The 26,976-nt window shown below is 40.5% G+C and overlaps 1 protein-coding gene across 3 annotated transcripts in view; it reads right to left on the bottom strand.

Annotated features, from left to right (window-relative positions):
- The window catches only part of RETREG1 (reticulophagy regulator 1), a 144,888-nt gene that overhangs the window by 72,728 nt on the left and 45,184 nt on the right, over positions 1-26,976 (bottom strand). The window lies entirely within an intron of this gene.

Below are 26,976 nucleotides of genomic sequence, written 5' to 3'. Positions count from 1 at the left end.
AGGGCTCCTCATTCTTGCCTTGTGGAATAAGTGTCTTGAGAATAAACTAGGTAATACGCAGGAGCATTGAGCACAGCGCCTGGCAGATATTAAACACCAACACTGGCTGTTAATTCAGAGTTTATCATCCTCACCCACCTCTGGGTGCCACCTTCCTGAGTGCCCCTCACTCTAATCCAAACTCCCCATCGGCACCCTCTCATCCTGGGGAGGCGTTCAGCTGCCTCAGTCCTAGTAATCGCCTTCTTCCCGCTCCTTGCATTTCTTGCTCTCAGCTTCCAGGAGATGCCCCGAGCCTACATCATAATTCCTCCTTTCTTTCTGCTAGGCTGATAGAGTTTCTGTTCGTTGTCATCACAGAAACTTCCTGGGAAAGACAGGTAAATTCGTTCCTTAGGCTCCTGGCTCCTCCTGTCCAGGACTCCTCCTCTGGATCATGGAGCCCAGTCAGTCCAGGCAGCCAGGAAGGAAACGCCTGAGAGGATGGCACACTGGGTCACACCAAGATGCAGGCACTGGGCTAAAACCCCTTCTCCCTCCAGGAGAGAAACTAAGCAAGCCCAGTCTGCACAGAGCACAAAAAGCTAAGTGGTAAGACACAGTGGTTGAAATGCCGAGGAAGAAACAAACACTAAAACGGAAATAAATTCCTTTGGTATATCTGTTTGTCAAATCTTGAAATTGAAATTTCACATGCTCAAGTTCAATTAACATTCAACTGTTGAAGAGGGATAAGTCATTAGAAGCAACACATTGCCCTGTGCTTTTACAGTTTAAATGGGAGACCTCATAATTATGACAGGTGTTGGAATACAGAAATAAAATAGAAAGCTGATTCAATATAAATAAAAATTAATGCCATATTCCAATTGAAATAGTAATCAATAGGTACAAAATAAATGTGGTGGCCTTCTTCAGTCACCCCCCCCACCCTTTGTCTTTGCATTAAAATTATCATTTCCATGAGCAAAATAGAATCTGTCTAAATATAACCATGGACTTGTTCCCCTCAATGCCTGATGGGCCAATGAAGACTTTTTCTGATGATGTAATACTTCACAGCTATTTTTATTCTAGTGGCACACGCTCTGTTTCTTTATGTAGAGCAAAGAGCAGTGGAATCTCTTTAGAATCAATTGAAAAGTGAATTCCACAGTTTCCATGAAGCCCAACAATGTCCATCTCTGCTTCCATTTCTACCACCTCTCGGACTTTTGAGACCTTTCCCCCATCTTCCAACATCAAGGGAAATATGACAAAAATCTTAACATAAGGTGAAGTACTATACTATGTGTCCAGCAGCGTCTCCCTTACACTGAACAGGTGTTCTATAAATGTCAGAAGAAGGGGTCCACTGACTGCAAAAGCCCGCTGCAGGGAAGGTGGCCCCCACATTTAAGGAAGAATCCAAAATAACAGCTCTGTTGGAGACTGGTAAGGGGACCACAGGAAGTGGAAAGCACCACCTCTTTTTCTCTATTCACAAACAAAAAGATTGACATTGATAATGTGTTTTTACACATTTCACAAGAAATTCAGTATCACAAGAAATTTTTTCCACAACTTCTCTTGAAAAATATTTTTTTCTCTTTACAAATATCACAAGAAATTCAAGAGAACTTCAGAGATAAGCCCCAAGATAAAAGATGTTTTACCCAAGAAAAGCACAGATGGCTAATAAACTCTTGAATAGGAAACAGGGGAATTTGGTTTCTTCAGAATAAAAGGAGCATCTTTAGTACACGTCACATTCCTGCAGAGCCTAGAATTGTTAGTGCTCTGTTAACTTGTGTTGAACAACCATGAGCATTACCAACCATGGGAATTTAATTTACCATCCAAAAATAAATAATACACAGTTCAGTAGCATTCATTTAGGCTACAGAAATAGATGGATGATTTTGCCAAAGAATATGTCTGATTCTTCAAAGTACCCCTTTCGGTGTAAACAATGAATCCCTTCCATCAATACACAGGTAAAGGGTGTGTTCAGAGCCACTTAACAGCAGGTTTTACAAAGCCCTTTAGCCCAGAATATATGAACACATACAAATATGCCAACAATTTTATATCCTGAAATCATTAATGGGTAAAAGTGTTCTGGTTTTAAAAGAGAAGAAAATAACAAGATATTGCCTGAATTCCTTGCTATTCAAGCCAGCTAAAACTAATAATTATGATAAAAATTTTCAAGCAACATCTATAAAATATTAATGTTAGTAAAAGGTATTTAAACTTGGTATTCAATGTTAGTAAAAGGTACTTCAAGTAGCCATCTGCAGGCTTGGTGCTTGTAGCTCAGCAGCCAGGGCGGCAGCCACATACACCGGAGCTGGCGGGTTCGAATCCAGCCCGGGCCTGCCAAACAACAATGACAACTGCAACAAAAAAATAGCCAGCGTTGTGGCAGGCACCTGTAGTCCCAGCTACTGAGGCAAGAGAATCGCTTCAGTCCAAGAGTTTGAGGTTGCTGTGAGCTGTGATGCTACAGCACTCTACCCAGGGCGACAGCTTGAGACTCTATCTCAAAAAAAAAAAAAAGTAGCCATCTGCAGTGGCTCACACCTGTAATCCTAGCACTCTGGGAGGCTGAGGCAGATAGATTGTTGCTTGAGCTCAGGAGTTCAAGACGAGCCTGAGTAAGAGCTAGATTCCATGTCTACTAAAAACAGTAAAACTGGCCAGGTATGGTGGCAGGAGCCTATAGTCCCAGCCAGTTGGAAGTCTGAGGCAAAAGGATCTCTTGAGCCCAGGCATTTGTGAGTTATAATGTCACCGCATTCTAGCCTGGGGCAACAGAGTGAGACTGTGTCTCAAAGAAAGATAAAAATAAAAAACAAATGAACATACCCTGGATGGAGTTGAAACACATTCTTCTTAGTAAAGCATCATAAGAATGGAAAAGCAAATATTCAGTGTGCTCAATATGAAATATGAAGTCAGTAGACAATCTAATTCATGCCCGCATAGGAGAAAGACTCATTTCAAGTTGAAGGGAGGAGTGAGAGGCGGTTGGGGTGCTCTCGCTGAAAGGGCATGGGGTGGGAGTGTTTGATACCCCTTTTGGGTGTGGGCATAACCACAAGAGGGACTCTAACAACAAACTAACAAAATAAAATATTTTGACATGGTTGTTTGTACTTTCACATTAACCTGAAATAAGTTTACTTTAAAATAAATAAAATAAACGAGCAAAGGCAGTATACACCAAAAATGGCTTAGTCCTCTAAGATCTAAGACAAAGTATCTACAACTTCTCTTGAATTCAGGGACCTCAGAGCTCAACAGTAGTAACAGGCCGTAGCAAGGGTCTAAAAGGAACATTTCCTCTTCGAATCTAAAGGGTTGTGAGATGCTAAAACTATTTAACTAAAGGCATCAGCAAATAATCCCTTCCCAAGGAACATGAGGGCAGGGCAGATTATCTTTATGATGTTGTTTCACTGTGAGCCTTTCCAGAGGTTTGGATTACCTGCAGCATCATCCTTCTCTCCAACTCTGCATCCCATGAATTGTATCAGCTCAATTAAATCTCTCTACTTAGAGTGCTATGGACTCAATGTTTGTGTCCTTCCCCCAGATTTATATGGTGAAGCCATTCTTTACCAGTTTTCTGCTGCTGTAATAGAATCTCTCTGCCTGGGTAACTGATAAAGAAGAGAGTTCTGTTTTGTTTGTTGTTGTTGTTTTGTTTGTGACAGTCTTACTTTGTCACCCTGGATAGAGTGCTGTGACGTCACAGCTCACAGCAACTTCCAACTTTTGGGCTTAGGTGATTCTCTTGCCTCAGTCTCCTGAGTAGCTGGGACTACAGGCACCCGCCACAATGCCCGGCTATTTTTTTGTTGCAGTTTGGCCAGGGCCAGGTTTGAACCCACCACCCTTGGTATGTGGGGCCGGCGCCCTACTCACTGAGCCACAGGTGCCGCTCAAAAAGAGGGTTCTTTTCGCACATCATTACAGAGGCTGGGGAGTCCAAGATCAAGGGGCCACATTATGTGAGGGCTTTTTCGTGACCTTATCTCACGATGGAAAGGCATCTGTGGTGAGCAAGTGGGTCAGATAGAGAAAACAGGGGGCCAATTTGTCATTTCAACTGGAGCCCACTCCTGGCATAATGGCATTAATCCATTCCAAAGGGCTCAGCCCTAACGACCTAAGCCCTTCTTAAAGGTCCCCCCAAAGTGTCAAAGGGGACATTCAAACCACAGCAAACCCATAACGCCCAATGTGATGGTATTTGGAGGTGGACCTTTGGGAAGTGATTGGGTTTGAACGAGGTCACAGAGGTAGAGAAGCTCCCCCCAACACACACCATGGGAGTGGTGCTCTTATGAGGGGAAAAAGAGACAAAAGCATTCTCTCTACCACATGAGGATATAAGAAAATGGCCCTCGTAAACCTGGAAGAGTGCCCTCATAAACCTGGAAGAGTGCCCTCACCAAGAATCCAAACATGCTGTCCCCTGTCTCAGACTTCCTGCCTTCAGAACTATGTAAAATAAACACTTCTTGTTTGGGCCTCCCAGTCCGTGTTATACCAGCCCCAAAAGACTAAGTCAAAGAGAATCCCAGAGGTCACACACAGCCCCAGCAGTGGGCACCAGCTATGTTGCTGACGCAGGAGAAGAGTCAACCCCCCAGCGGAGCAGCCTCACCACCCTCTCACCAGACTCCCTCTATTGCTTTATATCACTTGCTTGCCGGAGAAGAGCTTTTTTTTCTATTCTAAAAATCAGCTGGCAGTATCCAGAGGAAAAGCTCTCTCTATAATTTAGCTAACCACTTTCCTGGTAGTGATTAAATTATCAACCCCATATTCTAACTGGCATGAAGAAATTAATTTATGACAGCTGTATATTCTTTAACCATTGGAGGACTTTCCTGCCTTGGTAAACAAGCAAAATTTACAACCGATCTCTAATTTTCCAATGCCCTACACAAAGAGCACAAATTCCTCAAACCAGGACCATTTCCTCCCTTCCATTAGGCAAGAAGAAATGGTCCGACTCAACCACCTACACTAGCACTGAACAGATCATGTGTAAGACAGACTGCAGAAAGTCAGGCGTCTCTATTCTTGTTTCATAAAAACCTAGGACCGTTCTGTTTTGGCCGCAAATCAGCTTTAGACCCTTTTCTCAATTTAAAAATACAAGTTTCTGCTCCAGTTAGAAATTCTCTCCATTACTGAGTCTCTATTATATATTCTAAGCATGACACATCCATTAAAAGCCCTTTGAAGCAAGATGATTTCTTTCCAACTTAGCTTCAGGGGGAAAAAAAATATTTAAATGTTTAAAATATTTAAATATTTATTTATTCAAAATAAACAGTAATTCTGATTTGAAGATGTTCAGCCTGATAAACTTTAGAATTCAACAATTTTCATTGCACAACAGATGACTCCTGAGTCATGATTGAAAGTATCATCACTGATCTTAATAAAGAACAATAACTGAACCCCACAAACAAAGCAAATATCAAGGAAAAGATCTAGAAAATGTGATTACTGGGGAAGTAAAAAGAAAAAACTACTCAAAACCCTAAGCGTATGGTTCAGGAGAAATAAATGCTGAAAGCATTTCTTGGGCTTTCAAGTGACACGAGATGGCTCTGAATGTTATAGTTTAAAAATACTCTCTAAGAATACAAGCCAAATGACTGCAGGATTATAAGTCCTCTCTCCCAGTTGTTCGGGTATTAAAAACAGGCACAAGTAAGAATAGCCTTCAAAAGCACTAATAAACAGCACATGAGTAATAAAGCACCCCAGTCAGGTGCCACCCCACACACCTTTTCCTCTTTGTACCAAATCCCCCTAAATAATAACATTGACCCCCTTCTGTCTCCACCTTCTTGCAGCCTCCTGCCTCTACAGAAAAAAAATTTAAAAGAAATCAAAACTGAAATGACAAATGAAGGGCAAATTCTTGGGTTCCTCCTCTAGACACAATGATCTTCCCACTGGAGGTGCCTCGAATTCAGCTTCCCTGCTGACACTCCAGCACCTGCCCAGTCCCCTAACACAATCTTCAGTTTTCCAATAGAGATTCATGCATGATGAGCTAAGCCAATCACCAGCACCCGACCTAACCCTGCCCTGGCAACAAACCAGACACTCTCCGCAGTTCCCCCAGCGGCCTGCAGCAGGCAGGAGGCGCTGTCGGGTGGACAGAAGACTTCTAGGCTAGCTGCCCTCTTCTTCTCCACCACCTGCGTGGCCACATCTGGATTTTGAAAATGAAACCAAACTGCTCACTAGTCACTACAGCCAGAAGACGGGAACAACCTCAACGTCCATCACAAAGACAAAACAGAATGTGGTATATCCAAACACCAGAAGGTGATTCAGCCCCGGAAAGGAACGAGGTGCTGAACGGAGCTGCAAGGCGCAGAGCGATTTCACTTACATGAAAGCGCTTACAGTGTTCTCAGAACTTACATGAAAGATCCAGAACAGGACAAAGCCATAGAGAGAGCGGACTCATGGATGTCAGGGTCTGGAGGGAAGGGCAAATGGGAAGTGACTGCTTAAGGGTCACAGGTTTCTTTGAGAGGTGATAAAAATGTTCTGGAACTAGACCATGGTGATGTTTACACCGCATTGTGAATGTACCAAATGTCACTCAGGGTAGATTTAATGTTATACAAGTACTTTATCACGTTTTAAAAAAATCTTTATTGGGGCCTTGGTGTGTGTCACACTTTATGGGGGCAAGACATGATTGCAAGAGGGACTTTACCTAACAATTGCAATCAGTGTAACCTGGCTTATTGTACCCTCAATGAATCCCCAATAATAAAAAAAAAAAATCTTTATAACAACAATAACAAACAAGCTGCTTCTTTTCTAGGGCACTGTTTCCCTCCATTCATTACCCAGCAGTTATTTTCCATATGTGCTTCACACAACCTTCCTCCATTCTCTCAAGCCACAGCTCATCATGAAGCCACTACATTTGGGGTTTTACTCGTAATACCCTCTCCCTCCCACCTATAACAAAAAAGCACTATTTATAAAGGCCTCTAAAAATATGTGTATGCACACCAGCAACCTTGCTCAGGGCTCTCAGAACCCCAGTTGATGGCCATCTCCTTGAAACACTGTACGGCTTCCAGGCATGGCACCTCCAGGACCATCCTCCATCCTGGCCACATGGGCCCCTTTTTCAAACCCTCTTCTTACACTTGCCCAGTGGGAACATTCTTCCAGAGCACCCCCTGTCTCCCTGCCCTTCCCTTTGCTTTGGTGAATTGCCAGTCTGTCCTAAGCGCTCAAGCCTTCCTGGCTTCAGGACGCACTTCTCTCACACATTGGGTTCAAACGTCATTTCTTCACGGGATGAAGATGTGAGTCGGAAAACTGTCCTTAACATTTTCAAATGAAAGCTGGTTCTTTAACAGTATAAAGAACACTATATTAATTTCCTGTTGCTATTGTAATAAATTACCACATATTATATGGCTTAAAACCACACAAATTTAACGTCTTACACAATTCTGATGACCAGACTCTCAAGTAAAGCTGACGGAGAGTCTGTTTCCTGGCCTCTTCCAGCAACTAGAGGCTGCCTGCATTCCTGGACTTGTAGGCCATGTTCCACGTTCAAAGTCTGCAGCCTCCAGCATCTTCTTCCCTCTTTGACCTGCCTATCTCTTGAAGAACCCTGTGATTACACAGGGCCCATCTCCCCATCTCAAGATCCTTAACTTCATCACATCTACAAAGTCCTTTTGTCATGTTAGGCCAGGTTCTGGGGTTAGGGCATGGACATCTTTGGTGGGGGCAGAAGGATTATTCAGCCTTTCCGAAGCACACCAGGGTCCTGAGGCCATACTTTGGCAGCCACTGCTCTTGGACACTCTTCTAACCAGCAGAGACTTTTGCCCTCAATACACAACAGTTCAACATATGCCTGGGAGTCAGTAACTCACATACATCCTCTTTTTTTTTTTTTTATAAAGCATTTTATTACAAAACTTTCAAACATATACAAAATGCACAGCATAGCAATATTGAGCCCCAGGTTTTACTGCCAACTTCAGCAATTAACATTTTGTCAATATTGTTTATTTTTATTTATTTATTTTTTTATTATTAAATCATAGCTGTGTACATTAATGCGATCATGGGCACCATACACTGGTTTTATAGACCGTTTGACACATTTTCATCACACTGGTTAACATAGCCTTCCTGGCATTTTCTTAGTTACTGTGTTAAAACATTTACATTCTACATTTACTAAGTTTCACATGTACCCTTGTAAGATGCACCGCAGGTGTAATCCCACCAATCACCCTCCCTCCGCCCATCCTCCCCCTTTCCCCCATTCTTAGGTTATAACTGGGTTATAGCTTTCATGTGAAAGCCATAAATTAGTTTCATAGTAGGGCTGAGTACATTGGATACTTTTTCTTCCATTCTTGAGATATTTTACTAAGAAGAATATGTTCCAGCTCCATCCATGTAAACATGAAAGAGGTAAAGTCTCCATCTTTCTTTAAGGCTGCATAATATTCCATGGTGTACATATACCACAATTTATTAACCCATTCGTGGATCGATGGGCACTTGGGCTTTTTCCATGACTTAGCAATTATGAATTGGGCTGTAATAAACATTCTGGTACAAATATCTTTGTTATGATGTGATTTTCGGTCTTCTGGGTATATACCTAGTAGAGGAATCATAGGATTGAATGGCAGATCTATTTTTAGTGTTCTCCAAACATCTTTCCAAAAGGAATGTATTAATTTGCATTCCCACCAGCAGTGCAGAAGTGTTCCCTTTTCTCCACATCCACGCCAACATCTCTGATCTTGGGATTTTGTAATATGGGCTAATCTTACTGGAGTTAGATGATATTTCAAAGTAGTTTTGATTTGCATTTCTCTGATGATTAAAGATGATGAGCATTTTTTCATATACATCCTCTTTCTACACAATCACTTAAAAACTAAGCTATTTTCTGGGATTCATGATTCGAGGTTACTTAAGGGTTTTCATTTCCAAGAGAAGAAAAGTACTAAGTCAAGGGCCACGGAGAAGGAAAGACTTTTGGGAGCACACAATAAATAACATTCAGAAGATTTTAGAAGGCAGTGGATTGAAACAAGCAATAAAAGGGTCATGAACTAGTTCCATTATGGTCTTAGAGGCCTTGGAAATCCTAAGCTTATTTCTCAACTGAAAAACACAGCCATTGGTCATTGATGCCGTTCAGTTGTGAATTTCCTTCCCACTCACGGTCTCTGTCTGATTTTCCATCAATGCACCTTGTACCACTTTCTTAAGTCCCTATTTATTTTTCTCATTACCCCACAACAATAAAACATGTGTATCCATAAGTCTATGTACACACAGGTACAGGTAGAGATGTAACCTTTCAGTGGACTTTCTTTTTGTAAATGGATTAATACTAAGGTATTGGGGCTGCAGAACTGTGTGGATACTAAAAACACTCTGGAGCCACCAACCAGGTCTGAGCCGGAGCCAGGTTATTCTCAGCTTCTGGGACAAAGGGAGTGGTCCCACCTCTCACACACCCCCTAGTGGTGGCCGCCCTAGAACACCAGTCTCAAGGAAAACTTGAAAGAATGCCTGAAACGTTCTGTAACAGTTGTAGGACCCCACGTACTGGTATAGATTCCACACAACCTTTCAGATGTACAATATTGTGGCTTTGGAAACTGTTCACTTTGTGCATTGGGAACGTAACCTATTACCTTTCTGTGATCTTTTGTACTGCTGGACAGTAAACTCAGAAACTCACGGGAACAGTGGGCAGTAGGAAAACAAAACAAAACAAAATAAAACAGAAACCCAAGTCCAGTGCAAACAGATAGGATAAGTAATTTATGGTATAGCCACATCATGGAATGTTATAAATGCCAGAAAAAAAATGAGTGAATCACAGCTATAAACAGCAACATAATTCATCAGATGTTTAGGGTAAGACATCAGTCCTAGAAAAGTACATAAACACAGTACCATTTTTTCCTAGGCCTCAAAAACAAAAATTTTATTTAGGGATACGTATAGATCATTTAAATACATAAGTATTTAAATTTTATTTCAATATTTAAAAGTTGAATTTATTTACATATAGTTGGATTTTATTTAAATATGAGTATCTAATGTATTTAAATATATTAATGTCTTATCTATTTATTTTTGGAAAAGCAATGGAATGAAAAGCACCAAACTCAAGACCACACTTGCCTTTGGTAGCAGGACGGGAAGGGGAGCTTGAGGCAACCGCATCAGTCCCGGATGGGTCTTGGGTTCTTGTATATTCATTTCATTATGCTTTAAACTTATGTACACACTACATACATTCCTCAATATATGAAATATGATCACTAAAATATAACTAGGGAGCATATGTAGGTAGACAGACAGATCTGCCCACTGATAGAAGCCTGGGACAGCTGTTTGGGAAGAGAACATGACATCCTCTCAAGTTCACTTTTGTTCACATTATCTAAAGACTGTAAGTAGGAACATAAAGCTAGAAATGAAAATCTCATTCTGGATTATACAGTGTTTCCAAATCATTACCTGAAAAATTCTAAGGAGTGTCATTATATCACAAGCAAAAGCATTTAGGCCACATCACCTATTCCTGGAGGCTCAACTCTGAGCTTGCCTCTGAGCCTTCAAAAGGAAGAATTTATGACCTTTGATCCCACTCCTTGGGGACATCATCTGACCTTAGAAACGAATGTTTTCTTTCAACTCAATTCTGTGATACTTTTGTGTCAAGCGACACCTGGACTGGTTGAGCCCAATTTGTAACGTCTTTAACTTATTTCCGTCCAGGAGTCCCTCCTTGGAGCCTGGTATACTTGTTTGGACTCCGGCCTTAGTTTCCCATGACCGGGCAGTGCCAGTCTCTGTCCTCGTAACCACACCCTGTCTCCAGACAGCAGCTAGAAACTCATATTCTTCCTACCTGCTGGGACACTTACTCTTCCACTGGATGTTTTTTATTTCCCCTCTTAATGTTCCTTATGGGAGAAAAATGTAGTAAGAAAAAACAATTTTAAGAAAATTAAGAATACCTATATTCCTCTCACACCGGAGATAATCACATTTATATCATACCAACACGTAACTGACATGCTGTGCATTAAACCTAAGTGTGCTTACTTTACATTTACAATGTTTCATAAAAACCTAGCAATAAAGAATGACATTCTCCATCCTTAAATATTCTTCTACAACATGATCATTATTTTTTTTTTATTAAATCATAGCTGTGTACATTAATGTGATCATGGGGCACCATACACTGGTTTTATAGACCATTTGACACATTTTCATCACACTGTTTAACATAGCCTTCCTGGCATTTTCTTAGTTATTGTGTTAAGACATTTATACTCTACATTTACTAAGTTTCACATGTACTCTTGTAAGATGCAGGTGTAATCCCACCAGTCACCCTCCCTCCACCCCTCCCCCCTCCACCCCTCCCTCTTCCCCATATTCTTAGGTTATAACTGGCTTATAGCTTTCATATGAAAGCTATAAATTAGTTTCAGGGTAGGGCTGAGTACATTGGATACTTTTTCTTCCATTCTTGAGATACTTTACTAAGAAGAATATGTTCCAGCTCCATCCATGTAAACATGAAAGAGGTAAAGTCTCCATCTTTCTTTAAGGCTGCATAATATTCCATGGTGTATATATACCACAATTTATTAATCCATTCGTGGATCGATGGGCACTTGGGCTTTTTCCATGACTTAGCAATCATGAATTGGGCTGCAATAAACATTCTGGTATGAATATCTTTGTTATGATGTGATTTTTGGTCTTCTGGGTATATACCTAGTAGAGGAATTATAGGATTGAATGGCAGATCTATTTTTAGATCTCTAAGTGTTCTCCAAACATCTTTCCAAAAGGAATGTATTAATTTGCATTCCCACCAGCAGTGTAGAAGTGTTCCCTTTTCTCCACATCCATGCCAACATCTCTGCTCTTGGGATTTTGTGATATGGGCTAACCTTACTGGAGTTAGATGATATCTCAAAGTAGTTTTGATTTGCATTTCTCTGATGATTAAAGATGAGGAGCATTTTTTCATATGTCTGTAGGCCATGAGTCTGTCTTCTTCAGAGAAGATTCTCTTCAAGTCCCATCCCAGCCTGTGATGGGATCACTTGTTCTTTTCTTGCTTATATGTTTGAGTTCTCTGTGGAGTCTGGTTATTAAACTATTGTCGGAGACATAATCTGCAATATTTTCTCCCATTCTGAGGGCTGTTTGCCTGCTTTACTTACTGTGTTCTTGGCTGTACAGAAGCTTTTTAGTTTGATCAGGTCCCAGTAGTGTATTTTTGAAGCTGCTTCCATTGCCCGGGGGATCCTCCTCATAAAATACTCACCCAGACCAATTTCTTCAAGGGTTTTCCCTGCACTCTCTTCTAGTATTTTTATAGTTTCATGTCTTAAGTTTAAATCTTTAATCCAGTAGAGTCTATCTTCTTAATGGTGAAAAGTGTGGGTCCAGTTTCAGTCTTCTACAGGTTGCCAGCCAGTTCACCCAGCATCATTTGTTAAACAGGGAATCTTTTCCACATTGAATGTTCTTAATTGGCCTGTCAAAGATCAAATAACGGTAAGTAGCTAGGTTCATCTCTTGGTTCTCTATTCTGTTCCAGACATCTACCTCTCTGTTTTTGTGCCAGTACCATGCTGTTTTGATCACTATCGATTTATAGTATAGTCTAAGGTCCGGTAGCATGATTCACCCTGCCTTGTTTTTATTTCTGAGTAATGTCTTGGCTATTTGAGGTTTTTTCTGATTCCATATAAAACGAAGTATTGTTTTTTCAAGATCTTTAAAGTATGACAGTGGAGTTTTAATAGGGATTGCATTGAAATTATATATTGCTTTGGGTAGTATGGACATTTTAACAATGTTAATTCTTCCCAGCCACAAGCATGGTATGTTTTCCCATTTGTTAACATTTTCAGCTATTTGTTTTCTCAGAGTTTCATAGTTCTCTTTATAGAGATCTTTCACATCCTTTGTTAGATAAACTCCCAAATATTTCATCTTCTTTGGCACTACTGTGAATGAAATAGAGTCTTTAACTGTTTTTTCAGCTTGACTATTGTTGGTATATATAAAAGCTACTGATTTATGAATGTTGATTTTGTAACCTGACATGCTGCTATATTTCTTGATCAATTCTAAGAGTTTTGTAGTAGAATCCCTGGTGTTTTCCATATATACAATCATATCATCTGCGAAAAGCGAAAGTTTGATCTCTTCTGACCCTATACGGATACCCCTGATCACCTTTTCTTCCTTAATTGTGGTGGCTAAAACTTCCATTACAATGTTAAAGTGCAGTGGAGACAATGGGCAGCCTTTTCTGGTTCCTGATCTGAGTGGAAATGATTTCAATTTAACTCGATTCAATACGATATTAGCTTTGAGTTTGCTGTAGATGGCCTCTATCAGTTTAAGAAACGTCCCTTCTATACCAATTTCCTTAAGTGTTCTGATCATAAAGGGATGCTGGATACTATTAAAAGCTTTTTCTGCATCTATTGAGAGAATCGTAAGGTCTTTGTTTTTCTCAATTTGTTTATGTGCTGAATTATACTTATAGATTTATGTATATTGAACTAGCCTTGAGACCCTGGGATAAAACTGACTTGGTGGTGATGTATAATTTGTTTAATGTGTTGCTGGATTCTGTTTGTTAGGATCTTTTTGAATATTTTTGCATTTATATTCATTAGTGACATTGGTCTATAATTTTCTTTTCCTGTTGAGTCATTTCCTGCTTTGGGGATCAGGGTAACGTTTGCTTCATAGAACATGTTGGGTAGTCTTCCTTCTTTTTCTATATTATGGAACAGGGTGAGTAATATAGGTACTACTTCCTCTTTAAAGGTTTGGTAGAATTCTGACGTGAAGCCATCTGATCCCGGGCTTTTCTTTTTAGTGAGATTTCGTATGGTCGATGCTATTTCAGAACTTGATATGGGCCTGGTCAACATTTCCACTTGATTCTGGCTAAGTCTTGGATGGTGACGTGCTTCCAAGTATTGGTCAATTTCCTTCAGATTTTCATATTTCTGAGAATAAAGTTTCTTGTAATATTCATTAAGGATTTTTTGAATTTCTGAGGAGTCTGTTGTTATTTTGTCTTTGTTGTTTCTGTTTGATGAGATTAGAGATTTTACTCTTTTTTTTTTCCTGGTTAGGTTAGCCAAAGGTTTATCTATTTTATTGACCTTTTCAAAAAACCAACTTTTTGATTTATTGATCTGTTGTATAATTCTTTTGTTTTCAATTTTATTTAATTCTGCTCTAATTTTGGTAATTTCTTTTATTCTACTGGGTTTGGGGTTGGAGTGTTCTTCCTTTTCCAGTTGCTTGAAATGTCCCATTAAGTTATTAACTTCCTCTCTTTCCATTCTCTTGAGGAAGGCTTACATTGCTATAAATTTCCCTCTTAGGACTACCTTTGCGGTATCCCAGAGGTTCTGATAATTCGTGTCTTCATTGTCGTTTTGTTCCAAAAATTTGGCAATTTCCTTCTTAATCTCATCTCTGACCCAGCTATCATTCAGCATAAGGTTATTTAACTTCCATGTTTTTGTATGAGTATGCAGATTCCTTTTGTTACTGAGTTCAACTTTTATTCCATGGTGGTCCGAGAAGATGCAAGAAATAATTTCTATTCCTTTAAATTTACTGAGGTTAGACTTGTGACCTAAGATGTGATCGATTTTGGAGTAAGTTCCATGGGCTGATGAGAAGTATGTGTATTCAGTTTTGTTGGGATGAAATGTTCTGTACATGTCTGCTAAATCCAAATGTTGGATGGTCAGGTTTAAATCTAAAATTTCTTTGCTCAGCTTCTTATTAGAGGATCTATCCAATACTGCCAAAGGAGTGTTGAAATCTCTGACTATTATGGAGCTGGAGGAAATCAAGTTGCTCTGTTAGAGTTTCTCTTATAAATTGAGGTGCATTCTGGTTGGCTGCATAAATATTAATAATTGAAATCTCATCATATTGAGTATTACCCTTAAAAAATATGATGTGACCATTCTTATCCTTCCTTACTTTTGCTGGTCTAAAGCCTATTGTGTCTGCCAATAAAATTGCAACATCTGCTTTTTTCTGGTTACCCTTTGCCTGAAATACGGACGACCACCCTTTCACCCTGAGTCTATATTTATATTTTAAGGTAAGATGTGACTCTTGTATGCAGCAAATATCTGGCCTGAGTTTTTGTACCCAGTCAGCTAACCTGTGCCTCTTTAGAGGACAGTTTAAGCCATTCACATTAATGGAGAATTTTGATAAGTCTGGTAAAATTTGGGGTATCGTGTTTTTCGAAAGTCCAGTGGACATTTTTAATCCTTTTGCCACTGTGGAAGTTGGAGTTTGATCAAAAGTTTCTGAGTGAGTTTACTTTTGTGGTAGAGGATTGGGCTGATCATTATGGAGGATAGGTCTGAGAATACCCTCCATGAGATAGGTCTGAGCTTGTTTGGTTATGGCAAATTTCTTCAACATATCAATGTCATTAAAGTATTTAATTTCTCCATCATAAATGAAACTCAGTTTAGCTGGATACAGGAACCGGGGTTGAAAGTTATTTTGTTTTAGGAGATTAAAAGTCAATGACCACCCTCTTCTGGCTGAAAAGTTTCAGCAGAGAGATCTGCAGTCATTCTAATATTCTTCCCTTTGTAGGTAATGGATATCTTACGTCTGGCTGCTTTCAGAATTTTCTCCTTCATATTAACTTTAGTGAAGTTAATTATGTTATGCCCAGAAGATGTCTTATGCAGACTGAGTCGTGCCCCTTGTGAAACTGCCTGCTATCTGAATTTCAGAGTCTCTTGGCATGTCTGGAAAATTCTCTTTCATAATTTCATGGAGAAGGGCCTCTATGCCTTGCGAGGCCACTTCATCGCTTTCAGGGATTCCAATGAGGCAGATATTAGCCTTCTTCGAATTATCCCAGATCTCTCTGAGAGAATGATCCATTTTTGCTCTCCATTTCTCTTCCTCTTCGAGAGTTTGGGAGCGTTCAAAAGCTTTGTCTTCAATTATCAGAAACCCTTTCTTCTTCTTGCTCCACTCTGTTACTGAGGGATTCTAGTGTATTCTTAAGATATTTGAGGGCTGCAAATTCTTGCTTCAGTGTGTCAAAATCTTTAGTGGTTTTGTCTTTAAATTCTTTGAATTCTTGAGACAATTTTTGAATTTCTCCTCAAATTTCTAATTCCGACTTTTGAATTGCTCCTCGAATTTCTAATTCCAAATTTTCCTTCATTCTGTTAATCTTGTTTGCAATCCAAATTCTGAATTCGATTTCTGACATCTCAGCCAGCTGTTTATGAATGGGATCTTCAGTTACATCTGGCATATCTTTCCTTGGGGGCACTGATCTATTCTGGTTATTCATGTTACCAGAGTTTTTCCACTGATTCTGCCACTACTTTTGACTTTTGTATACTATATATTTTGAATTTTCTCCTGGAGATTTGTCGAGGACCCGTACAGTGCTACAGCCTAAGAAACTGGGGACCTGTTTGGTGTGGTGGGGCTAAGTGGTTCTGTTTTGTTTTCAGCTGGGCTCTGTCCAACCATAGTGAAATAGTTACTCTGGGTTGAAGTCTCAGCTGTGGAGAAATAACAGCAATTAAGTCACCCCGCCCCCAACAGGTAACAATTGGAAAAGGAAAGTCAAATCTTCCTACAACCACACAACCAGGGCACCACTTGGATAGTCCTCGGGGGACTGGCTCAGTTCAAAAGGTCCAAATCAACTGTCTCATTCAGCACCTGTCTCAGGTGGAAGAGTTTAAAAGATCTCTGGCAACTAGATCACATGGAACTAGAACTCAAATATGACTTGCTCCGGTGCTCCGTGAAGTCAGGAGGACCCACCCAGCAAATAGATTAGTCTGGGAAGGTTGATGCCTCTTTCCCCACCTTGCACCTCTGTCACACACAGTCATTGATAACCCCGCAGAGCTGTGACCCAGTTGCCTCCAATGAGCAGCTACTCCAGGGGTTTGCACCTGCCTAAATCACAAGGAAATCTATGTCTGCTCAGCCAGGCCACTGATCTCTGTCTCTATCCAGCAGGCAGATGTGAGGCTTGACAACCTCGGGCGCTTGATGGAGGCTGGGGGGTTCACTCAGTTCCAGCCCCGCCCCTGATTGATGTTACTGACAGAACAGAACAACTTTGCGGGAATTTGTTTCTGTCTCTGCTAAATTCCCCTGCAGAAGAGAAGCTGTTTTCAGTTCCCAGGCCCTGTTTGTGCTGCTGTACGATCTCACCGTTTTATATTTGCAGCGCGGTTACCTGTCAGATCCAGCGTCTACCTGCCCTCCTTTGTTTAAGCTGATGATCCCCTGGGGGCCGGGTGCATTTTAGGCTCAGTAAAGCGGTCTTCTGGGTCAGCCCCACCATGGGAATCTCCCAGCTCTGCATGTGTCTTTTCTAGTCCCCGCATTCCACCCAGGCCGGTACCGCCTCAGGCAAACCCCTTACTCACGGGGCCTGTGTTTCTGTCCCAGATCTGTTCCAAGGTGGTTGCCACCTGAGAAGATGCCCAGCCTCCTCTGGTTGCCCAGAGAGACAGGGGGTATGACTTCAGAATACCTGGGGGTGAGCCCTATTGTTGCCAAAAATAGCTGCTGTTCTGCGCCTCAGGGCACCGCTGCTCTGGCGTGGTTCCCTCTCAGCCAACTGTCCTCTCCTCACTCCCGTGCCACAGAATCAGCACTGACTAGCTGCAGTCCAGGCCCAGTTCACATCCCTTGAGAAATCACCCACGAATCTGGACTCCTGGGGGACAGGCCTCCAGACCTCAGAGTGAGAGGGGAGGGGAGTGCTGGAAGCTCAGAATTCCAGGTAGAGAATATATACATTTTTATGCCTGGCAAGAGAGCACCATGGCACCCTAGTGGGGGAAGTAAGTCCAGTTTTTAGAGGGTCTCTCCTGAGGAATATAGTGGGAGGACCTTTGAACTCTGCTTGTTTGTTTGTGGGGCACTCTGAGCCGTTCTCATGGGGGAGGGGACTCCCATCTGCTTGGTGATGGATTTTGTACTTGTTTGTATCCTTGGGGTTGCAGCTTGCCTCAGCAGGGCTGATGTGCGTTCTTCAACTTTCTCTCTTGGTGCAGCTCTAATCTACCAGGTTACTTGCTAAATTTCTGTCCTTTAACTCTCCTTCTGGACGGGAGCCTCTGTGGAAAGCTGGCTTCAGTCAGCCATCTTGTCTCTGCCCCCGCCAACATGATCATCATTGGGTACATAATTTTTCCATTCATTCCAGTCACTTTGGATACAAAAAAACCACAAAAACAAAACAAAACAAAACAAAACTTACTGCTGTAAACAATGATCCCTCACACGCAGCTCCTGCCTCAGGGTTTCTGCTCCTGCCATTCCCTCTGCCTAGAAACTCTTCATCTAGACGTAATTCATAACCTCACTTCCTTCAAGTCCTTGCTCAAAACTCTTCTTCAAAACTCAAGTATTACACAAAACTCAGGTCTTTCCTGACATCGTACTACAAATTGGACCCTCCCAGCCCCTCACTACCCCCTACCCTCTTAGTTCACCAGCTAACATTATTATCACTCACTAGAATATAAAACTCCATAAAGACAAGGATGCTTGTCAGTTGTTTTATTTTTCCCTCTACGAGCACTTAGAAGGTCTGGCAAATAAAAGTACTCAGGCTGGGTGTGGTCACTCATGCCTGTAGGTCCAGCTTCTCAGGAAAACAAGGCAGGAGGATCACTTAAGCCCAGGAGTTTTAGACGAGTCAGGGCAACATAGCAAGACCTCCGTCTCGACAAAAAATATAGCCAGGTAGGGTGATGCATGTCTGTAATCACAGCTACTTGGGAAGCTGAGGCAGAAACATCACTTGAGCCCAGGAGTTCAAGGCTGCAGTAAGCTATTATCCTATCACCAAACTCTAGCCTAAGTGAAACTCTGTTACAAAGAAAAACAAAAAAGAAAAGGTACTTTATGAATATTTATTGAAAGGATGGATGGATGAATGAACACACACATACAATTTTACAAAAAGACTGGAAGAAAATATACTAAAAATTGAAAATGAGTTTAATGCTGGGTAATGGGTTTGTAAACAATTTGGTTTTCTTCTGTAATGTTTCCTTTACTTTCAATTTTCTGAACTATGTCAAGTTGAAACATACATGTTACAAGCATATCTGTGCTTGGGGAAGTCTTCAACTGGTTGAAAATCCACCCTTGTCAATGAAGCAGTTGGAATAGGAAATGTACCTCCTGTTTCGTTTTATTTTTAATGCCCCAAAGAAATACATCTATTGTGGTCATGGAGATCCACATCAATTTCCTAGAGGGCTTTTCCCTTGTTCTCACATTCTAAGCATGTACTTACTACAGTTCTCTCCAGAGAGTAAAGAATGACCCTTAAATGTTCAGCATGAAATTTTTTTAAAATTCGGGAAAAAAAAAATTTAGGTAGGAATACCTCTAAAGGTAAGAGGAAGTAACAAGCATAATTTTCTATATCATTTTCCAGCAAAACAGCTTTAAAACCCGCTTCTAGTTCCCTGCTTCATACTTGTCTTTGATGGATCTAATTTTCAAAGCACAACTTTTAAAAAATGAACAGATTGGAATCTGGATGTAGAACTTTGAGAAATTTTTAGACCAAAACCCAGCAGCTCTGGGTAAGAGCTTGCTATCCGTTCCACAATGAATGGATCTGTTCTTTCGTCAGGGAGAGGAAGAAAGGGGCTTTGACTTTCCATTGTGCAATATATGACTACAGAATTGTATTCAATTATTATTTTTGAAAAAAAGAATAAAAGGCCCATTGGGGTTGTTATTTTGGCAAGGGTACAGACTTTAAAAGTGGTGCTTAGTTCCCAGGCTTGCCTGGAACATTGGCCAAATCTCTTCAGTCAAAGACTTCCCTAAGCACAGATATGCTTGTGCTTAACACTTATGTCCAGGATCTTCTGGATTGAAGTGCCTTTTTTTGTTCTGATGAAGATAATTATTTTTTCCTTTAATTCAATTGCTACTCTGATTTGAAGGTCTCCTTCAAAACTCATTCTAAAATTTAACTGCCATTATGACAATATTAAGAGGTGGTACCCTTAAGAGATGATTAGGCCATGAGGGCTCTGCTTTTATGAATGGATTTACGTTGTTATCTGAGGGGGGGGGGGGTGTTATCCCAAGAACGAGCTGTTACAAAAACAAGGTCAGCTTTTTCTTGTGCTCTCACTTTCTTGCTCTTCCACCTTCCACCTTGCACCTGGGATGATGCAGCAAGAACGTCCTGGCCAGATGTGGGCCCCTCAACCTTGGACTTTCCAGCCTCCAGAACTGTAAGAAATAAATTTCCTTTCTGCATAATTACTCAGTCTCAGGTATTCTGCTATAGCAACATAAAACGGACTAAGATACCAATGAATCCTTCAAAGAAAGATTTTCCTTTTAAGACTCACTGAGATGTATGTGGCTGTCTGTAGTTCTGACTTAACATAAAGCTAACACTATGTCTTATTAGCAAGGTACAAATCTTACTGTACAAGATTTACAAAGATTTATAAGATTTACAAAGTACAAATTATTTTTTTATCTTTTTTTATTGTTAAATCATAGCTGTGTACATTAGTGCAATTGCCTGTACCCATTCTAAGATGCACCATAGATGTGGCCCCACCCATTACCCTCCCTCCACCAAAACCTCCCCCCTCCCTTCCCCTTCCAAAGTACAAATTAAAAGGCAATTTTATGCCAAGCATAGTAGCTCAAGCCTCTAATGCTAGCACTTTGCGAGGCTGAAGCAAGAGGATCACTCAAGGCCAGGAGTTTGAGACCAGCCTAAAGCAACATGGCAAGATGCCATCTCTACTAAAAAAAATACAAAAATTAGCTAGATGGTGATCGGCGCCTGTAGTCCTAGCTACTTAGGAAGCTGAGGCAGGAGGATAGCTTGAGCTCAGGCATTTGAGGTTGCAGTGGGCTATGATGATGCAGCTGCACTGTAGCCTAGGCAGTAGAGTGAGACAACGGGAAGGGGAAGGGGAAAGGGGAAAAAGGAAAAAGGAAAGGAAAGGGAAGTGAAAAAGGAAAGTAAAAAGGAAAGGAAAGGGAAGTGAAGGGAAGGGAAGGGAAAAGGGAAGGAAGGGGAAGGGAAGGAAGAAAGAATCAACTTTAAGACGTGTTAGAAAGAAGTAAAATTGTAATTAAAACTATTTCAAAATATCAGAGTCAGAATGTTTGTTATACTTAAAAAGGAAAGAGATTAAACCTGCTAAGACATCAGGGAAGTATTTCACAGTTGTAGTTGTTGCCTGTGAAATTTTGACATGAATAATGATAAGAGCCATAAACATAAACACAGTTTTCTCACAAAGTTCCATTCATCAGAGGAGACAATTTAGCAAAACAGTGGATGAGTTTTCACTTTTGAGGGTGGTATGACCTTGTGCTCAAGGACTTCACTTCTCAGACATCTCTGTTTAAACGCTCTAATTCTGGCTCGGCCTGTGAGCTCGGCAGGACTTGGGTTCTACAACCAGTGGTTCCTAGCTCTCCTCTACCCCCCACCCAAAATACAACCACCTAGGACATTTTCATTGGTAGTTACCTGGAAGCCCACAAAAGCAAAAAGGCATTTCATGTCAAGAACTGGGGCCACATGACTGGTTCTCTTACAAGTTTGAGAGAGACAGAGAGACAGGCTAAGGCTAAGGCAGGACTCTCCTGCTAATCCCTTCTGGCTCTAGAGAGACTGACTGTTAATTCTGTGCCCCCTCCCCCCACCTCCCACCTGCCTCCAGAAGTCAGCTTAAGGTAAGACCATGAGATGCAACTGCCTCGTTTCATCCTTGGAAAGCCACGACCCACTTCCTTCAGACAATACTCTGCTGGAGGGATCTGCATTCCTGGAATATCTATCAGAAGATCCCACGGCTCTCAGCCATCATGCTCAAGTTTCAAAATGTAGTTACCTTAGAACACAATGCGTTTTTTTTTAAATCAGCACTCAGCAATAAAATTAGATGTATGATGAGACAGACTCCTTCATCTGTGTTACAATGTACCAACTATTAAAGACCTAAATAAAGACATTTTGAATGATTATTATGGTAAGTAGTGTTTTTCCCCTAATTTATACTTACTTAGAAAAACATGGCAATCTTACGTTTTTTTAAGGTCTCCCACACACACACAGAGAAAAGTAATGTGCATATTTTTTTCATTCGTTAACAGAGGACTTTATTCAACCAACTGCTATACTTTCAGGCAGAAATGAAAAGCTATTATGATATTATCGATATCGACTGATATCAATCAGGTTTCGATTTAGAACTAGGAATGAGCCATCAAAGATGTTAATTTGGTTTAGTTGACGGCCCTGTATGAATCCTACTCACAGATATTATAGCCTGTGTTTATTTAAAAAAAAAAATAGGCCAAGCATGAGTCCTTCTCAGAACACACACACTTTGAGAATCATAGTTTCACAAATATTGACATGTAAATTGCACATAATTATATTCTACTGTTGGTAACACCATCAGAAATCAGACCCTGGCTTTCATATTACGTACTAGTTCAGCATAACACTTGTGAACTTTCCTCTTTAACTGTTCAGAGAAACTATACACACGCCTAAATGTACGTATCCACCACTATCTTCACACTAAATTTTGAAGGAATTACATTAAGCTAAGTTTAGATGACAAAAGCACATTTTCTCAAAGAGTAAACAACGGTCTCTGAAATAAGCCTTTAGGGTTGTAGAAAAGCAAAGAAGCAGTTCCTTTTCAATTTAAAAGCTTAACAAATAGTGGCGAATGGTCCACTATTTGATCCACTTTTCTAACAGTGAAATGAACGCTGTGAATAGTGCTCAAAGGTACCAATCAAAGCCACAGGGAGAGAGGGCTTGCTTATTCTGAGATTTCGTACAAACCAAAAATTGATCTAGCACAATGCTGGAAAGAGGAAAAACTAACCCTTGCTGACTAAGCTGAGAATCTCAGATGTGGGGCCAAAGGACGGTGGGAGGTGATTCCTAGCTCCAACCACAAGAAGGTGAAGTTGCTGAGCTCAGCATCTGTGAATGTGGACAGGACAAGAGAGGCTCACGTGAGCAAAACAGCACCTCTCTCCCGCTCTAAGGACCTGTGTATCAGTTACCATACCTCATCCTTAAGATAAAGTGTTTTTTCAATTTCTCAGTGTTAACATAATCACTTTCCAGTGCCAGATGCTAAGAATCACTGCACCAAATCATCATCAAAGAAATTCAAAGAATAAGTCTTTTAATTTCACATTGCCAGTGTGATGAATTGTATTACATGTTGGAAACTGAAATGGACTAACATAGGAAAGTATGTTACCCGCGGGCATAAACAAAATCACTTTGAAAGAATCACTGACCAAACCAAAATGTAAAAGGATAACAACAAGAAAGAGACCCGCAATGCCCTCAGATTGCACCAGAATAGACTTTTCAGGCTGGACAGGATATTTGAGAGAATCCACTCTCACCTCCCACTAAGCAGATGAGGAAACGGAGGCCAAGAGAAGTGAACGTAACAAGATCCCCAGCTGCAGGGAGGACCAGGATGGAAATTAGTTGGACCTGGATATAGACACAGATGATTCTGGTGTAAATGAGACTTTTCCTAGGAAAGGTTATTTCCACTAGCATATGCCTTCTCTCAGGCACAGGAGCAATTGCCCACAGGAGACAAGTATCATTAACAAAACCAAACTGTCAGTGAAGTAAGTCCCCACAGTTGCTAATATTTTTTCGCAGTCATCATCCAGCCCAGAACGGCTTCTGTATTAGGAAAAAGCACACAGCAGAAATCCTTGCACCCAAACTGCAGATGCCCTGGGAAGGACGATGGATGGCGAGGACACCAAGAAAGAACGGGAGATGGTGGTACCACGGTCTCTCTGCATCAGAGAGCACAAAGCGCTTGTTAGAAATGCAAGTCACGTAAGATCACTTGGTCTAATCTTCCCCCAACCCCAGTTAGAGAGCAAACCTCAATTTCCTCACCTGACAAATGGGGGAACGCAGGCACAGAAAGCCTGAGACACTTACCCAGCATCTCTGCCGTGGGCCGAAACTGTCAGGCCAAGCCAAGGGTGGGAGTGTGACTAGCATCTTCAACAAACTTCCAGATTTCTCTCTCTGACTCTTTTTACTGATAGCCTTCTGATCTTAATTTGAACCAACTTGGAGAAACCTCACACACACAACTTCAGCCAGGTGACCAAGGTTAAAATCACATGCTGTGATGGCACATAAGCTTGATGGGATGTCATGAAAATGACACCTTACCCTTGTGGTCTTTCTCCCCAAACACCCATAACCCATTCTAATCTTGAGAAAAAAGTCAGACAAATTTCAAGGGGCAATGTACCTAATATTCCTGACTAATATACCTGCAATGTACCTGATATTCATCAAAACTATCAGGGTCAATTTAAAAAAGAAAGAAAGAAATTCTGAAAAACTGTCAGAGCTAAGAGGAGCCTAAGGAGACACGAAGAATAAATGTAATGAGGCATTCTAGATGAGATCTGGGAACAGAAAAAGGACATTGGATAAGAACTAAGGAAATCTGAATAAAGTATGGCCTTTATTTAACACGAAAGTATTACTAAGTGCCTCATTGATTGTTACCAATGTACCACACCAATGTAAGACACCATGAATGGGGAATCTGTGTGTTTGGGGGGGTAGGGGAGAGTGAAAGTAAACAACATTTAAAGAAATTAGAAAAAACTCTTTAAGCCTTCAGAGAGATGTGACTGGGATCAGACCCATGTAGCATGTAGTTATAACCACTGCTTCTTAGATTATAGATTAACTCTCTTCCTCCTTGTTCTTACTCTATAAATGACGAGAAGAGAACACAAACACGGCCTCCCCGTTCCAATCGCCGATCCTTGCTGGAGATTAACTGCCTGCTTTCCTGTCTCATTGCCAGGCCAGAAGGCATAACCCCCACAACTGTCACCTCTTCAGTGTAGAATGCTAAATATCCCTTTCCTGAAAGAAAAAGACAACCTCGACGAATCAGACCATCATAATTATGCATTAAACCTTATATAAAAAGATGTCTGAAATTCTGTCAAGCTTCCCTAAACTTTGCCTATACTATTAAGGAATCTCAAACTTCTACGCTTTGAAAGATTGACTTCTCTTCTGTGTAATTCCGTGTTTTCTGGACTGCTGTCCTCAAACTTTTCTCTTAAACCATCTTTAGACTAGATTCTGACCTTTTGGATTATTAACCTTTTGGATTATTATTATTATAGGGGAATTCTGTACTATATTCTCAACTTCTCTGTAAAACTAAAACTGTTTTAAAACATAAAACCTGACAGGGAGAAGAGAGACACCAGTTAATGTGAGATTCGAATCTACTGGACAGTTTAATTTCTCAGCAGAGACAGATCCATTTCTATTCACCTTCATAAATCTCTGTCTTGAGGTTTAGTTGTTGGCAGGAATTGCTCCTCAGAGCCTGTAAGAACTAAGTAAATGTCTCTAACATACAAGGAACTGAAGAACATGTGAGCCCTTGCCAGCCCTATCTGGTTTCTATCCCTTATCAAGTTACTAATTCCTAAATTAATTTATGAAGATTTGTTATTAAAAGATGAACTTTTTATGGAAAAGCGTTAAAATATTAATCTTTATTTCTACCAATAAGGCCTAAGACAGGAAATCTTTTCCTCATGTATCTCAGACTTTATTTCTTGAATAAACAAAAATACTGGAAAAGAGGAAACTTTTTTAAATGAGTTCCTGAACACATTTTATCATGATTGTAGAAATTGTGTCATCATACTATTGATAGTACAGCTGAGATTTGTTTCCAATTATACAAATTACTTTAGTAAACATATTTAAGCTTTCTCGTTATTAGTTTTTAAAAGAAATCTACATTTTAAGCATATTTCTCATTGGCTCTATTTATCCAGCTGCTGAGTTAGAAATGTATTTTCTGTTAAGGAACCACGTTTTAAGTTCCCAGGTTGCTTTTCCTTCTTTTCTTAATCCTCCCCTTTACTACTGGTAAGACTTTGATAGTGAAGAAAGTTATTGCCTGCACATTTGTGATTTGCAGTAATTCTAGAAATTCATCCTGGACAAACTATGTATGAAATTCCTTGTCTTTGCCCTTTATTGATTTCCAACACTCTGTGTAACCTAGGTGTTATTCCCAGCTAAGACTTTCTCTTTCAATCCTCAATTTAAATGCTTTTCCTGAAAGATGGCAATGTAGAAAAACACCAAAGAGGGTGGAAGCAGACAACAGCAAAATCCAAACACATTTTAACCAATTCCCAAATGCATAGCTACTTCTCTGTCTCGAAAGAGCAATTTAGAGTTTTCTTTGTATTTACACTCCTATAGGAAATTTCTATAAAATATAAAGAGAATTTTAAACTGCTTGTTCACAGGACACAGATCAGAAATACCAGGTAAGACAAATGCCCATCAGATCCGGTGCTGGCTCCTGGGGCCAGATCACCCCTCCCAGGCAGCCCCCCCACCTCCGTGAGCACCACCAGGGACCAGATTTCTCTCCTTATAGCCAATGTTATCCTCTCCTGAGTCCCCTGGCAAGTTCCCATTCTCCCATGAAAATTTGGGATCCAAAATGAAGCAACTAGCAAAAAGTCGTAAAGTGATCATAAAATTAGTCTTTACACCTGAAAAAAAAAGCATTATTTCCACAAGCACAGCTTCCAAAGGCACATGATATAAGATATTATGTAAAAATCATAGGACTTTTATGGCATTATTTTGTCTTTTTTTGCATAGTCATTTCACATTCCTGCCCACTTTAATACAAGTCAGACACCTCAATCATCCTTTTTAATACAAATATATTTTTAAGGCAGAAT

Source organism: Nycticebus coucang, chromosome 1, assembly GCF_027406575.1.
Source record: "Nycticebus coucang isolate mNycCou1 chromosome 1, mNycCou1.pri, whole genome shotgun sequence".
Taxonomy (NCBI): domain Eukaryota; kingdom Metazoa; phylum Chordata; class Mammalia; order Primates; family Lorisidae; genus Nycticebus; species Nycticebus coucang.
The sequence above is the reverse complement of the archived record's forward strand: the minus strand, read 5'-3'. Positions and strand labels throughout refer to the sequence as shown.